Here is a 17,471-nt window from a genome sequence, read left to right as displayed (position 1 = left end):
ACACATTACACAAGAACTTGGATAGACCGTTCGTTAGAGTAAACATATAGAAATTGCATTGAGGTGTAGCTAGTCAAAATGAATGTGATCAATACACATACACTTGATAGAAATGGCATCAAAGTTCTTTTAAATACACGCATGTTGAATTTTGAAACATAAATGAAAAGGAAACTCTTGTTTTCTTCGATAATTTTGAGCTTGATCCATAAGAACATGCAAGCTGTATATGAATTGAAAGTGAGCAATAGTGTAACCTACCAATGAAACTATTCACCACGACTTTTTGTGGTTGCCACTCATCAATTTGTCTAAACTCAGAATATATGTAAGCTGTCGTTGGTGGAAAATCTGCTAAACTTTTGTGGAATAATAATAAGGTTTGAAAAGTAATTTTAATAGTTAAAAAGATGTCTTAGTTCTATCCTTCTTGCACTGATCCTGGTCCAACATTGAAAAAACACTGATCCTGATTCAAAACTGATATTAAAGAGAAAGAAAGCACTAGTAGAAATAGCAGTAGCAGTAGTCTTGCGATCTGAACATCGACATAAAAACGTGGTTACCTTGGTCTCCCTCAATTGAACTCCCATGATTCTGCCATCATTTCAGTTAACAAACACACGAGCCAAATCCAATTAAACGGTTCTTTTCTTTTCTTGTTTTCCTTTAACACTAATCATGCAATGCAATAACTAGAATACTTCATTATTGAATCATCAGTTATGCAGCAAAAATTCCAAGCATACATGAGATTCTCAAGGTTTCAAACCAAAAAAAAAATTAAGTACTCTATCTATAACAGTATAATAATAAAAAGGCAACACACATCTCACATGAACTCTACTTTTCAAAATTCAAAATCACAAAAAAAGACTTATAAACGGCAGCAAAAATGGAATGGAAACACAGTAAAGAGGCGACAGAGGAATGGCGGAGCGGCGACGAATTGGTGACCGATGAAGGAGCAACAACTTCGTTCAACCGGTTCTGCATAACTGGCAAATGGTTCTGGTTCTATGTCTGAGAAGATGGGGTGACCACGATGACGGCGGCAGTGACAGTTTGGGGAGCAAGATGACAAAGGTTTCGCACGACGAATGGGGAGCAAGAACGAAAGAGGGCTTGGCTAAGGTTATCTTTCTTTTATTTTTTCCTAAGTTAAGACCTAGCTACAAGGGAATGGGGAGGGGGGGTTGTTGTGTGTGTTAAAAAAATTTGAAAAACCGTACTCTATGGTTATCCTTTTTTGAAAAACCATGATCATAAACTATTTAAGGTCATTTCCAAAATCGTAACCATAAACCCTTTTAAGTCACTCTAAAAAACCATGACCATAGATCCCTTTCGGTTACCTTTTCGTAAAACCGTGACCATAGACTCTTTTAGGTCACCCCTCAAAACCGTAACCATAGATGTCTTTTGATCACAGTGAAAAACTGTGACCATAGACCATTTTAGGTCACCCCAAAACCGTGACCATAGACTCTTTTAGGTTCTCCTTTTTTGAAAAACCGTGACCATAGACCATTTAAGGTCACCCCCAAACCATGATCATAGACCATTTTAGGTCACCCTAAAAAATCGTGACTATAGACCTTTTTTTGTCATCCCAAAAAACCGTCACCATAGACCCTCTTAGGCCACCTTTTTTTAAAAACCGTGACCATAGGTACTCTATGGTCACCTTTTTTTAAAAAACCGTAACCATAGCTTTTTTTTGTCACGGCAAAAAGCCGAAACCATAGACCCTCTATGGTCACGGTTTTTTATCGTGACAAAAAAACTGTGGCCATAGACCCAAAATGTTGTAGTGGTTCCTGGATATTAAACCTACCCTTAGAGTCTTTTTTTACTTCTTCACTTTGACCGTTCTTTTTAGGTCTCAGGGTCGTGGATTCATCTCTTTTCGAGGTGTCCCGAATAGAAAATTTTTACGTTGTTTGAGGAGTTCTATCACGGATTCAAAGAAAAATTTTTTAAGATCGAAGGGATAAAGGGCACCACTCCTTTCTTTTTTACTTTGGAGAATGCTAAAAGATTTAATCTTTATTAGAACTATCATGTTTCTTCACCAAAAATCTAAATTTTTTGTGTGAATTCCAATGAACTCCTCGGCATCAATTTATTAATGATGATGTGGAATAAACATCCTCTAATTTTACGGAATATCTTTATAAATGAGCAGGTTGCTCAGAATGCTATTAGTAAGTCTCCTATCCTTCATATCTTTATTTTTTGCTTTGGTGCATGTTTAGTTTCTCCATTTTATGGATTGCCTTCTGCTTTTGTTTCCTAGTTGATATGGTTGCGGGACTTGCTGCTATCGCCGATATGAAGAGGAGATTGGTCACCCAACCTCCGATCACGGGTGGTGGCGACAAAGTTTCATCTTCTGCCATTGTTAGTTGTTAACCACAGTCTCAGAGGGTCGAAGAGAATGGGAAAAGGCAAGGTCCCGAGGTCTACATCTTGGAAGGGGATTCTCCTACCAACTCCCCAGCCAACAAAAAGCTAAAGAATGTTAGACAAGATAATGCTGCTGCCTCAGCCCCCACCTCCTTCAAGCATGTGTTGAATAAGGGATTTCGAGCTCCTAAATTTGTGAATCTAACACTTTATGGTTGAAGACACCAGGAGTGTTCTTGCTAATATACCTTTGAAAGATACTCTTCCTCGAGTTCAGAGGATGCTCCTGTGTTTTGTGACTTATGTTCAGGACACAGAATTTCTTTCCAAGAATAAAATGATTGCTGAGGCCAACACCCAAATCCAAAAGCTAAATAGCTCGGTTACCGATCTTTAAGGTAAACATACTTTCTTGGAAAACAAGGTAAAAATCTAAAGGCAGTCTAGGCTACTTCTGACTTAAGGGATGCGGCTTTGAAGAAGCAGGTCTCCAAGTTGATGAAGAAGATAGAGGAATTGGATCTTTCAGTTAGAAAAGTTGAAAATGCGACTGTTGATGGCGTGTTCGATGCCAAGAAGAACATCTTTGACTAAATCAAGTTGAAGGCTCCCCGACTTGAATATCTCCGAAGTTGATGCCTTAAAAAAAGTGGTAGATTTTGGGTTTAAGATTTTGGTTGTTTCAATATTATAATTACAATTTGTTACCTATTTTTCTAAGTGTTTTGAATTTACTAGTTCGGAATTGTGACACTTTTTGTAGTATCCTCTCCTGTTGTTTTTTCGGGATTTAACTTTATTTGTTCCTGTTATATTCGGGATTAACTTTAACGTTTTATCATTTCACTGCTTAATGTATATCCTTCTTCATCAGATCATTTTATTTCAAACATTATTTTTCATTTCGATTTCGTCTTTAAACGAATGAGGGAATATTTTAACGCATAACATACAAATGAGGGGGTATTGTAACATGAATTTATTATAGGATTCACAAAAAGTATTTAATAACTCAAATGTTTATTTAAAGTCGCAAAAAAGTTTCTTTTACCGAATACAAGTGGGGTCTCATTAAAAACCTAGATTGCTAGGAAAAGAATGTCCTTATTCTACTTAGCAAAGAAAATAAAGGGAAATTTAAAAAAGTTCCAACATTTCCTAAGAATGATACCTTTTTAAATGGGTTGCACTCAAACTTCTCGAAATTTCGGAATAGTCCAAGGTTTCTAACTTGTATGCACCTTTTCCCAGTGTTTTTTTCACTGTGAAAGGTCCTTTCCAGGTCGGGACTAGCCTACCTCGTATTCCTGGTAACACGGCATCGGCTTATCTTAGACCTAGATCCCCAACTTAAAAACTCCTGTGTCAGATCTTTGTATTGTACCTTTTGGCCACCCTTTGTTTTAGAGCTTATTCTGTCAAATAGTCATGCCCCTGACTTTATCAATTAGGTCCAGATTCTCATGAGATGTTAATGTTCCTAAAAGTATTCTTGGACTTGGTTCTCAAAGTTCTATCAGAATCACCGCTTCTTCACCACAGATAAGCCTGAAAAGTGTCTCGTTGATAGTGGAGTGCACTGTAGTTTGGTATGATCACAGTATTGACCACACCTCGTCAGTCCAAGAATTTAGGTGTTCATCCAATCTTTTCTTCAACTTATTCAAAATTACCTTATTCATAACTTCGACTTATCTGTTTGTCTGTAGGTGTTTCACTGAAACAAATATTTGTTGGATTCTTAAGCCGGATAATAATTTCCAAAACCTAGAATCTGTAAATTGGGTTCCATAAATCTATTTTAAAAATATTTTTGTTATTCAATTTTCATTTTCATAAATTTAACCAATTATAAAATTGTTTGTGCCTGTATTTTTCTTAAAATAAAGTTTCTGACATATAACAACTAAATTAATTTAAAACTTAATATTTATCACTCTTTTTCTTCTAAATCTAAATAAAAATTAAATTGATACAAGATATACATAAACTTGTGGATTATTGTCTCTTCCATAAGTAGTTATAATACACAGAGAAGAAATATTTTTTGGAGAAATGATCACATAACCACATTGAACTTTTATTTATTTTTAAAATTACGTTTAGTTTCAGAATGAAATAAGATAAGATACTAAAAATAAAATATAAAAATTAATATTTTTATATTTTATTTAGTGATAAACTAAAATAAATTTTAAAAGTCTAATTTATGTTTAACTTTTTTTCATATAAAAAGTTTGAAAAAAAAAATATAACAATAGAAAATATAATTATAAAAATTAATAAAAAATAAAAAAATAAAAAATTAATTAAATTTTTTGTTAACATTTTTATATTAATTTTTATTAGAATATAAAATATACTGTTTAATACATCTAAATATAATATTTTTATTTATATTTTATCTGTTAAATATAATTTTATGTTTTAATATTTTAATTTTAATATCTTGTGCAGAAAATAGGGCTGCACACGGATCAGATCGGATCGAATACAATATCCGCAATTTTTCAGGCCGAATCCGATCCGATCCGATCCGCAAGTATGCGGATATCAGGTATATCCGCATATTTCAAGAAAAAATGTTTTCAAATTTTATTTGGCTATTTTTACAAAAGAAAAATCATTTTTCACCCGTTTACGCATATTTAATTTTAAAATATTATCAATAAAAGTTCTTTTGAATAACAAAAAAAAAATAATAACACAAGATTTAAGTTTAATTATTCTAAGTCGAAGTATAATATAAAAAATAAAAAACAAGATATCATAAAATTCATAAAACAACACACTAAAATTCATATCACATTAGGGTTTATTTTCTTAAACTATGCTATTTATATGTGATGTGCGGATATGCGAATTTGCGGATCGGATTCGCGAATATCACTGCCAAATCCGCAATCCGATCCTATCATAGTGCGGATCGGATAATATCCACAAAATTCGGATCGAATACAGATAATTATCGGAAATATGCTGATATTATCCGATCCATGTGCAGCTCTAGCAAAAAACAAACACAACTTAAGATCTATGATCTCTCGATAAATACCAACTTTAAAGTGTGATGCTTCCATCCTCTCAAACTTGATTGAAGCTACTAATACCCACAAATATCTTATCCTCATTCAATTAGAAATAATGCCTTTTTTAATGTCTCGAAATTGATGTCATTTACTAGTGTACTAATAACGATATTTTTTATTCGTCATGTTCTCCAATAAATCTCGTTATTTAATTTATGGGCTAATACTTAAATTTATTTTTTAAAGATTATGTATTTTTTATTTTTATTTTTAAATAATTTTTTAATTAAATTAATTTTGAATAATTTTTTTTAAATTGTGTTCATTTTTCTATTAATCTCTTTACGTTGTCATTAATGATTTGCTAACCTAAAACGTGAAGTTGTAATACATAATCTTAACGATAAATGTAATTTATATTGTCACTTTACATTCTAGATCAACAAATCATTAATAACAACGTAAAATTTACGAAAAAATGAACGTAATTTAAAAAAATTATTTAATAATTAATTTAATTAAAAAAATTATTTAACGAAAAAAATAAAAAATTCGTAATCTTTTGAAAACGAATTTAAAATTTTAAATATTAACCCTTTAATTTATCGACATATATGTTAAGATTGGAAAAAAGTGCAATGGAAAGCGATGTAGTAGACTAGGAGTCTATGATATTCAAGTGAACTTTTCGTAGCATGCCTATGAAGCAAGGCACCTGTGACTTGACTCACTCAACGGGCTTTTAATATTTATATTAACATTTTGGATAAAAATAATAATTAGAAATAATTTAATATATTTAATTAAATTATTTATAAAACAAATATTCATATTTTAACTATTTTGTTAGTATAAAAATATCATGTGAATAACATCTTATTTATAAAAAAGTAATTATTTAAAAATTTTAAAATTATTTTTTCAGTCAATATAATCGCGTTTTTTTTCGTTATTCTTTACTTATTAGACCATCAATATTATCATTTAATTAGACAATAAAATTGTCTAGAACCTATAATATTCGAACACTGACATGGACACGGGAGACGATACGACACAGGACACGCCAATCTGCAAATTTTAAAATTTTATAAGATATCGGGACACGTATATATATAAAATATAAAGTATTTTTTAGATAAATCGTAATGATATTTTAATATTTTATTGATATTAAAATATAAATTAATTTTTTAATTATTTTTAATATCTTATTTTAATTATATCAAGTATTTAAAATATTTTTTATTTTAATAAATGATAATATATACTATATCTAAATTTATTTCAAAAATATATGTTAAGAATAAGACTAGACACTGTCATGGTCTTGGACACACTCCAACGTTACCGTGTCGGCACTCAGACTTACTCAATCTCTTGAGCTAAGACCAAGTCAGCCTAACCCTCAATACTTAGCAAAAAAGTTAAAAACACAAGAGAAATGAAGTTTTGGTGGATAGAACACTTTATTGTTCAAGTATTTGTTACAAATCACTCACACATGATTCTCACATTAATTCTCACTCCCTATTTATAGCCATTCACCTCCTCAATGGATGGTTAGAATTAAATCTAATCAACGGTCTAGATTAATCGTCTAGAACTTTCATTACAAATATCTATCATTCTATATTTATCTAAATACGTTTAGATTGTTCCATACTACTCTTCATACTCGTATATACGTCCACACTCTTCTAGAATACTCTATGACATTCCAGACTCTTCTACAACCTTCTACAGTATTTCAGGACCTTCTAGGACATTCTAGAACGTTCCGGAACCATCTAAAGCATTCTCAAATGCTCTAAAAAACTATACAAACACTGTTAAATCTAACCTTCTAAAGTTTATCGTTACAACACGCTGACACATGATGGTATTTAAGTGTGTCCAAGCGTGTTCTAAAAAATTTTTTTTATTTGTTATTAAGACACGATTTAACACAGGAAACACGCATGTTAGATGAGTGTCGATTCATGTCCGAAATGTGTCCAACACACAAATACGACAACTCAACGTAATGTCCTACTTCATAGTCTAGAACATTATTCGGTCATTCAATTTTTATTACAATAAATCTAGCCAATAATATAAAATTGTTTTTGTGTGTTTTTCTTAAAAGAAAGTTATTACTCACATGTATAACATAAAATGAAAAACTATAAGTTTCAAACTAAATATTTAAGTCACCAAAAAAAAAAACCTAAATATTTATCACTCTTATTTTTCTAAATCTAAATAAAGACTAAATTGATACAAGACAAACAGTGGATTATTGTATCTTGCACAAGTAGTTATAGACTTATAGTATAGTATAGGGAAGATGTTCACGTGTTCCGTTGTACGGACACGGAACATTTTGTTCTAAAAATTATAAGCGTTCAGATATAATTTAAAAAATTTTAATGGTTGCAATTAAGGGATATCTGTTGCAGTGGATACGAAGATAAATAGGCCCACGTTGGACGTGCAGCTGGTCCAGCCATTACGCAGTGTATAGGAGTTTAAAATTCTTTGTTTGCCAAAGCCGCTTGGAAGGAGGCTGAATTTGAGCTACTGTTACCTAAAGCTGGCTCGTTGTTGAGAGTTGGGTTTATGGATGTGAGCCTTATAGAAACAGCGTTTCGCCTTTGGAAAGATGGATTGAATTTTTTTTGAAGGTCTTATTTAATAAATTTTGGCTAGAGTGCTTCAATTTTCACAATATAAATCACAATTCTGATAAAAAAAAAAAAATATAAATCACAATTAAATTCTGATTTAAAAAAAAACACAATAAAAATACATAGTACATTTAGAGTATGTGATAAGAATAAAAAATACATAACATTTTCAATACTTTAAAAATATGAATGGTAAAAAAAATTGACATTCAAATAAAAAAGAACGTTAATAAAATAAACATATCATAAATTGAAAGAATATTTTTTATCTCTACCACAAATTTTTGTAATATAAACATCCAATAATAATAATAATAATAATAATAATAATAATAATAATAATAATAATAATAATAATGTTATTATTATTATTATTATTATTATTATTATTATTATTATTATTATTATTATTATTATTATTATTATTATTATTATTATTATTAATCAATCAAACGTGGAGGTGTGCCTTTTTTGGAGGCACTAACAGTGTTTTCATACTTTATTTAGTGTGTGGTACATTCTAATTGTTAATTTTTTTGAAAGTTAATTATTATTATTTAACTGTTTATGCTTCAAACCTTTAACATTGGTTTCAAACGTTTTTAATCTTATTATCTTTTACTTCAATGCAAATAGACATATGAGAATGTCTTAAAACTTTGTATTCTTGATAAAATAAAATAAACCCATTTTTTGTACTTGTTTTGATTTTAAAATGTTAATGAATGGATTAAAGGCGTGATAAAATTAATAAAGACAAATAAAATATGTATACATCATTTTTAGAATATAAAGTTGATAAAATTATATAAACATAGATTAGTATGTATGTATTATTTGCCTAATTTTTTTTTTTTGTGTTTTGATTTATTTTTCAATTTCTATGATTAATAACAACTAACTGCTGCTGATGGAAAATGTGAGTCAAGAAGAAAAATTCTTATTGATTTATTTTATTATTATTTTTAGGCAAATATTTATTTTATTATTAATAATATGATAATAATCGTACATTTTTTTTTCTTTTCTTTTTTTGGAATGGTACAAGTTTTATGAATAGTTTCTATTTCACTGGATTTGAATAAAATGGGGGAGACCCACTTATGCAAAATTTCGTTAGCTTCATTTCTTTCAAGTCATGAGTCAATAACATTCTTTACCTCAGCTGATCACTTCAGACAATTCACTACTACAAGGGTGAGTATTTTCGACATTTTAACATTAGCTACAAGACAAAAATACTATTGACTACCTGAACGTACCATGAACATCGTGTTCACCATTTTGTCAGGGAACACCTGATAATTTTCCTATAGTATAAGGAGAAGAAATAGTCTTCGACGGAATACGAAATGAACACGCCACCACCTTGATCTTTTCATTCATTTCTAATATCTCTTGATCTCTCTATAAATACCAACTTTAAAGTGTAGTGCTTCCCATCCTCTCAGGCTTGATTGAAGCTATTAACACCCACAAATATCTTATCATCAATCAATTAGAAATAATGCCCTTCCTGAGTGCCTTGAAATTGATGTCATTTTCTACTGTGCTAATAATATTTTTATGCCTCATGTCCTCCAACTTCGCTGCTGCAGGCCTTAACCCTGCGGACTATAAACTCGGTATGTCCTCCTTTTTAATTTTGGAACACCATTCATAAGTTTCCATTTCCAACACCCCAATTTAAATAACAATATATATAAGTGGAGATTCACTTACACTGCCTGTAAATTTTGTCATATTTACATAGTCAAATAATTTTTTATAGGTTATGAACTTTAACAACTCAATTTTTGAATCTTAACATCAGTAAAGCTAGGCGCTATACATTTTTATTTATTAATATTAGTCAATACTTTAAATTAATATTTTATTTTTTATATTATGAAAATTTAAAATTTAAAATTAATATTTAGTATTTAAAACTTAGCTAAACATTGATAAAAATAATAATAAATTTTATTTGTCATATAATATTATTTTTCTAATATTTTAATGTATAAATCAATCTAATAAAATTTTATATAATTTAATACGTCATTATACCATTTTATTTTAATATGTAGTTTTAAAAATACAAATACTTATACTTATACCAAAAATAATCAATTTCAGCCAATAAATAATTACCGAACCACAACCAAACAAATTCACTCACTATTTCTTTTGAAATTACTTTTTTTTTTAATCTTTTCTCATTTCTTTCTCTTTTCACCTGACACCTTAATTTCACCTTCAACCACGGATAACTTACCACACTCCTTGCGACTACCATAAATACTTAACCCTAACTTTTAAATTTCAAATCCTAAATTTTAAAATTACTTAATCTTAAATATTAATATATTATACTCTAAATTGGTTTTAATTTATTTCACTTTCATACGTTTTTTTTTACTTAAGTTTTAAATTTTTTATTATTTTTAATTTTATGTTTTTTTTTTTACATTTATTTCTTTATATGGTACAGGGCGAAAGCTTTTCCAGGGATCCGAATATCCACAATCATATGGCCCATATGGTGGTGGCGGAGGATATGTTCCATCAAACAACGGTTATCCATGATTGGAAAAATAACCAATGGCCCGTAGCCATGCATCCAGTTTACTCCCCCATACTTAGCTAATATAAACAAATAAATTGAACATGTCACAATTTGAGATATAATAACCCCAATCATTATGTTTCGTGCGTGTTTGTATTAGAATTGTAATAAACGGGTTTGTTTTCTTTGAAATCACTTAGATAATTATTTACAGCTTATGAAAATCTCATTCTCCCGCGTATTTTGCAATTATTATTAGTACTCGCATCAGCCGTGTATATCGTCGATGGCAAAGTACCAGAATATATGTTAATAGAGGAACCGGTTAGAGTATGCCACTGTATTGAGTGGAACGTGATATTCTATTTCTCTCCACCATTGAGATATAATATAATTTATGTGAAGAATCAAGATTTTGGAAGTTTGTTCTGAATGCATATGAAGAATAATAATTTACGGTGAACTTTCAGACTAAATAGTTGAGAGGTATTTAAGTTCACACATTGTCTTCTTTGTCCATGTAAATTTCAATTAATCAATAAATAATTAATTAATAGATTAATTATGAGTAAAAAAAAATTAAAAAATTAAATTTTATAATTTAAAAAAATAAAAATATTTAAAATACATATTAAAATATTAATCATAAAGATTTTGATTTAAAATTGAGTCAAATGCACCAAACATCAACCATAGGCCACACTTGGATCCAAAATCCACACATTAATACCCCTTGCCCTAAAACAGTCACAATATTCCTAAGTAAAAGAGAGAGCGCAACGGAGGGGGGAAGAAGAACAAATGCCTTATGTCATTATTCACATATCACACTAAATTGTTCGTAACTTTTAATTTTGAGCTCTGATTGACGAACCGTTTGTGATCACGTGTTCGACTCAAAATCTTCTTTAAATTTATCTAAATAAAGTGGTAAAAAACTCAAAATTTCTCACCTAGTTCTTCCTTCTCTTCACTTTTACATTTTGGTTTGTGTATTGAGAAATTTTGTAATTTTGACGATTTAGGGGTGCTCTAGTATAAACTATTGCTGATGTTTCGAGAGTTACCTGAAACATTGATTTGGGTTTGAACATGAGGTCTAGACTCCTTCTGAGGCAGCGTCCGACTTATTCTTACGCCGAGGTGCCGCCGTCCGAGTTCCTTGTGAGAAGAGGGTGATACCTACAAGAGATTCTGACCGTTTGTGATCACGTGTTCGACTCAAAATCTTCTTTAAATTTATCTAAATAAAGTGGTAAAAAAACTCAAAATTTCTCACCTAGTTCTTCCTTCTCTTCACTTTTACGTTTTGGTTTGTGTATTGAGAAATTTTGTAATTTTGACGATTTAGGGGTGCTCTAGTATAAACTATTGCTGATGTTTCGAGAGTTACCTGAAACATTGATTTGGGCTTGAACATGAAGTCTAGACTCCTTCTGAGGCAGCGTCCGACTTATTCTTACGCCGAGGTGCCGCCGTCCGAGTTCCTTGTGAGAAGGAGGTGGTACCTACAAGAGATTCTGATGTTTAAGTTAGCAACAGCTTTAGGCAGGTTTTTGTAGATTAGAACGTGAATATATTTAAAGGGTGTCAGTGTATTTATAATAGAGTTAATAACCACCTTTTGGAGTAGTTCTATCTTTATCGATGGATAACCGTTCCCTTTATCTCGAGAGTTTGTTAGAATCTATCTTTTAGTGGAGATAGAGATAGTGGGAGAGATTCGGGGAGGCATTTACTTATTTGGATAAGTAAAACTGGCCCTTCTTGTCATGTCTGACCTCTTAGGAGGCCACGTAGGTGGGAGATCGGATGATGCCTGTAGGTTGGACATTATTTATTTTGGACCTGGCTAAATTTGTTGGGTCAGGGTATGAACAGTGCCCCTGCTTGAGCCTTGAGCTTTCAAGAGGTCGGGCTAAAGCAATTTGTGACCTTTGTTTCGACGTCGGATACTCCGCCTTCTAGAAGTCGGGTACTCGACGTGTTTATGAAAATTTGAATGTTGCCCCCTTAAAGGAGGGGCGAACGGTGCACGGCAGTTTTCTTGGGATCCACGCACCTCTTTAAGAGGGGGTTGAAAGGACTTTTTTGCCACTTCTCTCTTGTAAAAACGCTTTAGTTCTTCTTCTTCTTTTTTTCCATATTTTTGAAAGTCTTTCGATGCTCCTTTCTTCACAAAGAATCTTTTATTTCTCCTTCCTTCCTTACTTTGTTACCACTCTTAGTTCTAAGATTTCTCCATCTTAGATCCTCTAAAGGTCTTGATTTGGTGTGCAGAAGGGAACATTCGTGTTTACTGTAACACCCTTATTTTTAATACTTCATGATTATACTAAAAGTTCAGACGTTACTTACCTCTAATCCTTTAATTTGATACTATATTTATTTAATATTGAGCGTTCATGAATATGAACCGAATCTTTAATTATGAAAGTGATGAGTGGATATTTTATACGCTTTTTGGGGGTAATTTCATGTAGATTTTAGTATGTTTTAATTAGTTTTTAGTAGAATATTATTAGTTTTTAGGCAAAAATCATATTTCTAGACTTTACTATGAGTTTGTGTGTTTTTCTGTGATTTCAGATATTTTCTGGCTGAAATTGAGGGAACTGAGCAAAAATCTGAGTTAGGCTGAAAAAGGACTGCTGATGCTGTTGGATTCTGACCTCCCTGCACTCAAAATGGATTTTCTGGAGCTACAGGAGTTCAATTGGCGCGCTCTCAATGGCGTTGGAAAGTAGACATCCAGGGCTTTCCAGAAATATATAATAGTCCATACTTTGCGTGAAGATAGACGACGTAAACTGGCGTTCAATGCCAGTATCATGCTGCTATTTGGCGTCCAGCGCCAGAAACAGGTTACAAGCTGGAGTTCAACGCCAGAAACAGGTTACAACCTGGCGTTGAACGCCCAAAACATCCCCAGGCACGTGAGAAACTTAAGTCTCAGCCCCAGCACACACCAAGTGGGCCCCAGAAGTGGATTTCTGCACTATCTATCATAGTTTACTCATTTTCTGTAAACCTAGGTTACTAGTTTACTATTTAAACAACTTTTAGAGATTTACTTTGCACCTCATGACATTTTAGATATGAAATTTGTACCTTTTGGCAGCATGAGTCTCTAAACTCCATTGTTGGGGGTGAGGAGCTCTGCAGCGTCTTGATGAATTAATACAATTACCTTTGTTTTCCATTTAAACACGCTTGTTCCTATCTAAGATGTTCATTCGCGCTTAAACATGAAGAAGGTGATGATCCGTGACACTCATCACCTTCCTCAGATCCATGAACGTGTGCCTGACAACCACCTCCGTTCTACATCAGACTGAATGAGCTTCTCTTAGATTCCTTAATCAGAATCTTCGTGGTATAAGCTAGAATTGATGGCGGCCACTCTTGAGGATCCGGAAGGTCTAAACCTTGTCTGTGGTATTCCGAGTAGTATTCAAGGATTGAATGGCTGTGACGAGCTTCAAACTCGCGATTGCTGGGCGTGATGACAAACGCAAAAGGATCAATGGATCCTATTCCAACATGATCGAGAACCAACAGCTGATTAGCCGTGCTGTGACAGAGCATCTGGACCATTTTCACTGAGAGGATGAGAGGTAGCCACTGACAATGGTGACACCCTACATACAGCTTGCCATGGAAGGAGCCTTGCGTGTGGAAAAGGATTTCAAGGAAGAGTTGAAGTTCAGAGGACAAAGCATCTCCAAAACCCCAACATGTTCTTCATTAATAAAGTAACAATTACTTATTCCAAACACTTTTACTTCTTACAATTAAATCCAAATAACCTTATTGGCATCCTGACTAAGATTAATAAAATAAATATAGCTTGCTTCAAATCAATAATCTCTGTGGGATCGACCCTTACTCATGTAAGGTATTACTTGGACGACCCAGTGCACTTGCTGGTTAGTTGTACATATTGCAAAAAGTGTGATTGCAAATTCGTGCACCAGAAAGCGAAAAATCTTTACTTTAAAATTACATAATCACATTTCATATCTACATAATAATATATACATAAACTTATTCAAAACTTCTTCACATATAGGTCATATAGGTCCTGCCCCTCTAAAATCTCAAAATGACAAATGACGAGGGGTAAAATAAAATCTAAGACTAATTAAATATAGAAAGTGAATATATATATATATATTCTGTAGGGAAGTGAGAACATCGTCCTTGAAAGAGTTCTCAGTAGAGGGTTTAAAAATTGTTATAAGAAGATATATAAAAAGAGAAGAATTGATTTCAAGGCAGTGATTATCGTTCGTTCTATGAATCTTTTAAAAAGCAACGGCTAATCATCCAAAACTTTTTCAAAAAAATAATATTTAATTTTTCAGAAATCCAAAACGCTTCTTTTCTTATAAAAAAATCTTAATCAGTTTTCTAGACTGTATGAATGACCAACCTGTTCCAAGCATGGGTTCATTAAGTCTATGCTGAACCAGCTTGATTTTTCATACTTTACTAAAACCTCCATCAGAAATCAATCATGGCTCCTAACTCAAGCAATTCAATCAAATCAACAATCAATTATCACATCGGCAAAACGACCCTCAGCTTCACCCCCCACTAGCATGAGGGATTTTTCAGTTGCACATACATACAATACAAATAAGAAAATCATAGCTATAGTTCAAGTATAGCAAGTAATACAAGTAATAGATAAAATGGCTAAATAATTAGGCAAACCAAAATAAAAGCACACTCAGTCAAAATATACAAATGCATATGATGCATGCCTGTCCTGTAGCTGATGAGTCTCATCTGTCGGTTATATAGCCAACCCGACATGTCTTGGTAGTTAACCATTGAACAGTTCCTCTATGCGCGCATCCCCAAGCTCAAAAATAATATCCATGGAGTCAAACTACAAGCTCAATAATATAATATTTCATGGAGTCAAACTCCAAGCTCAAATATAATATTCCACAGAGTCAAATTTCAAACTCAATAATATTCCATGGAGTCAAACTCTAAGCTCAAATATAATATTCCATGGAGAAAACTCCAAGCTTAAGAAAAGCGCCCCTACCTTGAGTAATCGAGTCATAAACTAAACGGGTCAAGAAACCATTTGCTCTCGGCCCGCAATTAGCGGCAGCCGCAACCACAGTCCCAAACCACTTTTGCAGCAGCCACAGTAATTCTAAAAGCAACATGCAACAACCAGAACTCGACCCTACGTTACCAAAATCTCAGAATCTCTAACCAAACATTACAAAATATTGATTTTCAAGGAATCCAAAATGAAGACGCTTACCATAATTGAGGAACAATTAAACCGAACAGCAACAGCTCCGACGATGGTTCTGGCGATAGAGATGCGGCTCAACTTACCATCAACAGCGACGAAAGAGGGATGATACCGTCAATAATGCTCTCAGGCAGCCAGGAATGTGGCGGTGCGGCCTCCAGTAGCTCGGCGGTAGCATAGGTCTCCTTCTTCGTGCGACTTGCTCCTCCCTCGCGCGTCTTCTTCCCATGGTAAAGGTGGACAGTAACGGACTAAGCGACGGTGGCGTGATGTGGCTCGCGTCTTGCTTTATCCTCGGCGCATCTCTCTTCCGTGACGACACAGCTGGTAGTGACGAGGACAAACGGCGGTGAAGCGGTTTGACGAGTTTGGCGGTGACGCAGTAGAGCGTGGTGGCGGCGAGGCAGCAACAAGGCAACAACGACTCCTCCCCCACTCTCCTATTCTTCTTCCTCCGATCTCTATTCTCCCTCCCTCATTTCTTCCTTCCTTTCTTTCTTTCTTTCCTTTCTGTTCCCGTTTTTCCATTTTCTTTCCTTCCTTTCTTTCTTTCATTTCATCTGTATGTGTGTTTATTTTGGGAAAAGGTGGGTGTGGCAATGGAGGGTTTATGGTTAGGGTGAGCGGCGGTGAGTGAGTGTGGATAAGGTTAGGATAAAATTAGGGTTAAGGATGGATTTGGGGATTTTGAGTTAATTGGGGTTTGATAATTTTAATTAAATTAGGGTAAAGTATATTTAATTTAAAATCTAATTTAATTCCTTAAAATTACTTTAAAATATTATTTAATCATCAATTTGCTATTTGACTTTTAATCTAGTATTATAATTTAGAATTAGAAATAATATAATTAATTTTTTTTGTTTATAAAAATTAAAGTATTAAATTCTAAAATCTTAATTATTAAACTAAATCATATAAAATTCTTATTCTTTTAAAACTATTAATATTTATAATTAAATATAAAAAATTATTCTATAATTATAAAATTAAGTAAAACTTTTAATTTAATTATCAAAACTTAATTTAATTATTTTTAATAAAATAATTTTTAAAAATAAAGTTTTTAATGAATAAATAAATTGAAATTAACTCATAATAAGATTTTTCGAAATTTCCGAGTTTTACATTCTCCCCATCTTATAAAAATTTTTCGTCTTCGAAAATTAAATACACAAGGTATTACATAGTTTTATTGCTTTACTTTTGAATACTTTAGAAAATCAAGAAGTCTTGGCACACATATAAATTTTCAAATATCGAATAAGTCATAAGACTTATATATAAAGGAAAGAGTGTGGTGTAAAATAAAAGTTAAAACATAGGCTCAAAACAAGGAGGTTACATGGTGTCAACATCAAGAGTTTTAACATAGCTCACTGTCACAACTCCCAACTGTACTTTATCGCACGATTCATCCGAAAGTTCTCAACCTCATTAATCATTTCACCAACCCACAACCGGTCACAAGCCTAATATCAACAAAACTCTTTAGCGTAAAACAAAGCTCCACAGTATCCTTTGGCATTGCA

At 32.4% G+C, this 17,471-nt stretch overlaps 1 long non-coding RNA gene across 1 annotated transcript; it reads left to right on the top strand.

Moving 5' to 3' along the window:
- Nucleotides 1–9,472: 9,472 nt before the first annotated feature.
- LOC130954263 (uncharacterized) lies at nucleotides 9,473–10,847 on the top strand. Its single transcript, XR_009076236.1, has 2 exons — nucleotides 9,473–9,732; nucleotides 10,581–10,847. It is a non-coding gene; the product is annotated as an uncharacterized LOC130954263 (long non-coding RNA).
- Nucleotides 10,848–17,471: the final 6,624 nt, after the last annotated feature.

Source organism: Arachis stenosperma, chromosome 10 (assembly GCF_014773155.1).
Source record: "Arachis stenosperma cultivar V10309 chromosome 10, arast.V10309.gnm1.PFL2, whole genome shotgun sequence".
In the NCBI taxonomy this organism is placed as follows: Eukaryota; Viridiplantae; Streptophyta; class Magnoliopsida; order Fabales; family Fabaceae; genus Arachis; species Arachis stenosperma.
This window is presented reverse-complemented; position numbering and strand designations above follow the sequence as displayed.